This window comes from Cicer arietinum, chromosome 4 (assembly GCF_000331145.2).
Source record: "Cicer arietinum cultivar CDC Frontier isolate Library 1 chromosome 4, Cicar.CDCFrontier_v2.0, whole genome shotgun sequence".
NCBI lineage: Eukaryota > Viridiplantae > Streptophyta > Magnoliopsida > Fabales > Fabaceae > Cicer > Cicer arietinum.
The window spans coordinates 644,645-650,671 of NC_021163.2; positions in this window are offsets into that span (position 1 = coordinate 644,645).

Below are 6,027 nucleotides of genomic sequence, written 5' to 3' on the forward strand. Positions count from 1 at the left end.
TTGATGACAAAGACTTTAGCTATGTCGAAGATAATATATGGTGCAAAAAGAAGGCGAACATGGTTGACGAGTACCTTCTCACTTGAGTGGTGAAGGGGAGATTTGTTAGGTTTTCACTCTTAAGTGGGACCCATTACTTACACTTAGTTTTATTATTATTATTATTATTATTATTATTATTATTATTATTATTATTATTATTATTAAAAGAAAAGTAAGGAAAACAAAGGTGTTGTGTCAATGTTTTTGGGCCTTGCCGTGTGAAGGCTTAAAATGATTCTTTTATGTCCCGCTTGATTGACAAAATAAGAGATAAGATAGAAATGCATTATAATATATTGTCTAAATTTAATGTTTGATTAATCAATATGATATGGTAAGTTAATTCAAAACTTTATCTTATTATATATTTCTAGTTGAAATTTATATCATGAATATGAGCTATGTTAATAAGAAACCAGCAAAATAAGATAAAAAATAATAATTTACTCAATTCACTCATCTAAAATATGATTTTAATTATAAAATTGAACATATAAAATATGATTTTAATTATAAAATTGAAATATAATAAAATATAAATATATATTTTTTAAATTATAATATAAAATATAAAATGTAAATCTAATCAAATATAAATATAAATATAATAAATAGATTTTGATATTAAACTTAAAAATGAAATATTAATAATTAATTTAAAAATATTTATGATTTTATTGCAAGGGAAGTTTTTGTCTTTTATATAATTTAATAAATTAGTATTCAAAATTATAAAAACATGAAAAATAATTTTAATTTTAAAATAAATATAATTTGTTTACAAGGGTATTTTTTCCATTTACATTATATATATATATATATATATATATATCATATTTTTATTTATATTCTAACAAATAAAATTAATTACTCGTGATTTTTTAAAAATTAAATTGTTTATTTAGTAGTGTAAATGGATAATTTTAAATACAAATTTATTTAATTACTCATTTTTTTTTTGTATTTTTGTGTAAATTTATAATATTTAAAATGTAATAAGTTAATTTTAAATAAACTAATATATAATTGTTCATATAATTTTATTATTTAAATACAATATATACTATATCATGTAATGATGAGATGTGTATCAACTATATGGTAAAATAAAATATTGTTATCCTATTATTTATCATATGTGTATCACATATGATATAATAATATTTATCATCTCACTATCTTATTATATACTTATTCAACTTTATATCGTGTATTGTCTCTATCCCATCGTGCTCGTCAAACGAACATTTAAAATTAGAAGAATAATTTGATTTGAATGATAATGAGTCTGTAGCAAACTTGCTTATGTTGATCTACAATTTGAATATATTATTTTTATCATTGAGTTTATTATTTTGATATATATTATTAATAGTTTTACCTTGTCAAAGACTCTGATGTATCTATTATTTATTAATTGATGGTTTTACTGGACTATGTCTCGTAGTTTTTAATCTTTCACTTTCAATTAAGTTTCTCACGTTAAAAATTATAGTGTATCTAATATTTAATTTTTTACAAAGAATTATTATTATGTAGAACTGTAATTTCTATTCGGTCATTTATGCATAGATAAAAGAAAAATATTTTGTGTTATTAAAATAACTATATATGATTTTTTTCAATAAGTAGTAATAACTTTGATACTGAAACTTAAGATTAAGTGATGTCAACTCCTCTCAATTGTGACTTTCTTTTCTTCAAGTCACATTTTTAATGTTTGGAGTATAACATAAATAAACAAATAGGTATAACAACTTTTGTTATAAAATATTTCCAAGTTTGTTCCTTTTTAAGATAACAGAAAAAAATAGTATGAGAAAAATTGTTTCTTAGGATTTATAATAATTGTAACACTCTAAATTCTAAAAATAATTTTCACAATAATTTTAATATTTTTGTAGTAACTTTACTACGGATAAAAATAACAAATTTAAAATAAATAAAAAAATATTTTCAATTAAGGCGTAAGATGTAATTGATATAACATATACTTAACATAATTCACAGTAAAAGTAATTAAAAAACAAAATGTATAAATACTTCCAATATTAATATATGGAAACAATAACATAAATTTATAAATGTGGTTTAAAATCTTTTCAAATATTCCTAGGTAAAATAAATCATCTCTAGTTTTATTGTCAAAGTGGAGAAAAATCTCAAAAGTAAAAATATTTGGCATGTAAGCCAGTAAAACCTAAATACCATAAACGTCTCACTACTTTTAAGCATCACTTGATTTTTGTGGCGCGTTCTTGTAATAGTAACGCCACATCTAAATAAATAAAGGATAATTATACACATATAATTATAGTAATGTCAGAATAAACACATACAAATATTCATATATAGACTTCCATCAAATATACTATATATCCAATGCACACATTCAAGTCTCATAATCTAATTCACTTATTAATTAGAGGACCATCTTTGGCATAGGTCAGACATGAATCTTTGCAAAAAGATCAATAAAACTCTAGCAAAAGGGGATTAAAACTAACATATGAGATTAAAAATAGAATCTAAGATATAATTATTAACATAGGGAGAATAAACACTTAACCGAATAGTGAAATCAACAAAGTAGATATTATACTCGATTTGAAACACTCCTAAGTGTTTGTAGTTTATTTTACACTTATTAAGATTGTTTGGTTAATCAATACACTAGTGTTGCAATCTTATTTAAAAAATTAATTATATTGTCTAAATTATGGTTCATGTCATTTACTAATAATTTAATTGTTTTATAGAAAAAAAAATTAAATTAAATTAAATGAAGGACATTTTGAAAGTCCTATAATTGCATAAGATAAATAAGTTGAAATTTGCCTCCATATATATATATATATTAATTGCATAAATCCTATTATTGATTATATCGTACATATTATGCTCAAATTTGTTTATAACCCATTCTATATACGTGATTGTTCGCACATACAGATAAATCCATGAATTTGGTAATATAAATCAATTAAATTTATATTTTTACTTAACTCATTTTAGTTAAAATTTAATACAAACCAACCCATTTAAATTTAATGGTGTTGAGTTCGAGTAGAGAATTCATTATTGAATACAAACCAACCCATTTATTATTGATGAATAATTATAATTTAGTTATTGAAATTGTACAAAACTGGCACTTATATTATTGTCTCAATTACTATTATTATTGTCTCAATTGTTATTGAAACTCAATATATAAATGTACAAAACACTCCCAAAATGTAATTGAGACACTGATTAATATTTGTCTAAACGAAAATAGATAGAAATAACCTCATGATTCTCATCGACATAGTCTTGAGTAATTGCAAAATATTTCTCACCAACAAGTATATTTTGTAATGAATCATGTAGCAAAATGTGTTGTTCCAATATTTTTACATTTTGTTGACTATAGCATATATGTATATATAAACTTCTGCTGGAGGGTAGAGTAGTTGCGAACGTGTTTTGCACGAGTAATAATTTAATCTACATCTATATGAATGCAATCTTACCAATATTTTTATTTATAAGTGGCAGAATCGTAAATTCATAGAACTGTGTGGCCATTGAGGAAAATTCCATCTAAAATTCACACTAAATCAAATTAGTTCAATATATGCTTCACCAAAACAAATCAGTTTAATATATGAAATTGTACAAAACTGGCGCTTTTTTGTTTTTTGTTTTAACAATTTATAAATTGACGATTTTATTTTTTTTCCTAATCTAAATTGACGATTTAGCAAAACAAAATTTGTTATAACAGAATATATATAGAAAATCATAAAATACTATATATATATAATTTATTTTATTGCTTTCACTTTTTTAAAACAATTTTCATATTCTATTTTATTTTATGGGCTATGCAAAAAGGTACAAAGAGGTTTGAAACAAAATTAGACGACAATACACAAAAACTATACACGAAGAAAATAGTAAATAGAAAATAATTGAGGAACAATAATAGTAATAACAATTAAAAAAAAGTGCATTTCATCTCTTTAGTTTAAATATTTTCAGTAATATTTGATATTTTTATTTTTATTATTTATATTTGAATATGATAAATAAAAGGTGTTTATCATTTAAAAACTGAACTGAATTAAATTATATTAATAATTTTATTTAGTTCTTAAATTACTTTGATAAAAATTGATTGATTTATTTTCAATTTAATTATGAATATTTTTAAATTAATTTATAAATATAAATTAGTTTAATATTTTAAATAAACTTTTAACAATTTTTAATTAAAACTAATTTCGCATTAGTGTTTTGGTGAATTTTTAAAACAGTTTTTCGGTGATTTATAAAATAAAGTTTTCAATAAATTTTTAAAAATTGGTATTAAAAAGTTATTAAACTCTAAAATATGTGAATTGGTAAAATTTAAATATAAATATAAATATATTTATTTACTAATTTCATAAATAAATATTTATGTAATAGATCTTTACAAAAGCACTTCATCTGTCTATTCATGTAACAGATCTATTCATTTACTAATTTACCATTTTCATTAAAAAAGCATTCCTATTATTTTGTATATTACTAACAGATCTTGCAAAAAAACAATTACATAACAGATGGACGAAAAAGAACGGAACTTGTCAAAAGAAAAAAGAACAACAGCACATCTGGAACATTTTTTTTTTGTAAATAGGAACATGCTACTCTAAATCCAATTCTAAACAATGTTAATTAAAAAAGGTAAATTTATTTTTAATTCATATAAATTGTTAATTTTAATCTGCAATGAAATTTGGGCACCAAATACCAAAACCGTTGATTGAAGATATTGTGAAAAATAAAAGTAAAGAAATGTATAAACAATTGAAATTTAATAAAATTAAAAACATACTTAATCATACAAAGATAATTTAGAAACATTTTACAAAAACAGTAAGAGCCAATCACAATAAGCCACGCTTTTAGGAAGTATTTCATCCGTCACATAACATATACCACACTTTTGATAAAAATTGTCCTAAACTATTATTTTAGTCGTAATGCACTTTATATTGTCTTTTTCCAATTGTAGCTATGAATACTATCATGGGTTATTTCTTCGAAAACAAATATTAAGTGGGGTTATAGGTTCTTCCTAGTAATCATCCACTGAGATACTGAGATAAGAATAACTAAATAAATGAGGTCAACACTATATATTTATTTAAAATTTTAAAACATTGATATATGAATATTTTTATTTATATGATATTTAATATTCACTTTTTTTCTAATATGAAATTCTTATTTATACTTAATATACGAGTGATCTCTTCATCATGTGTGTGTTCATCTAAATATATTCTCTTCAAATAAATTTTTTTTTTAAATTCATATACATTTGTATTGTAGTTAGAATAGTATCAATGAAACACTCATTATGACAACTATTGTCGAGAAGGCTTTCAGGACAATGAAATAGTCATTTTAAATCATTGACTCTAACATCAATGTTGGGTCATAAAAATAATATCGAGAGAATTACATTAAACTAAGAGCAACTAAAGAAGTGAGTTGAATACAAATCTTTTTTCATAACTTAAAATAGTAACTATATGAATTGTCGTCTATGTAAGACTCAATATTCACTTTTTCTCATACAAACTTTTATTTACATTTATACACCAATATCTTATTCGATTCTAAGTTATTAATTCAACTTTGTATTTATAGTAAATAAGCACCTAAATAGTTAATAAAAACAATTTAATAAACAATTATTTTAAAATCGAGAAAATACATTTCATAAGAATGTCCAAAGTCTTTAGTTGCATGAGTGGGACCCTTACCCATTAAATAGACCAACCTAATGATTTATTAAAGGCAAAAATAAAAATGAGAAACGTCCCTTTAATACGGAACAGCTTGTCATACACGGTTTCACGAGCTACACTACAACCAAACAAAGCACAATAGATTTTCATTTTATCTTTTTTACTTTTAATTTTCAAGGTGATTGTTGCACGATCC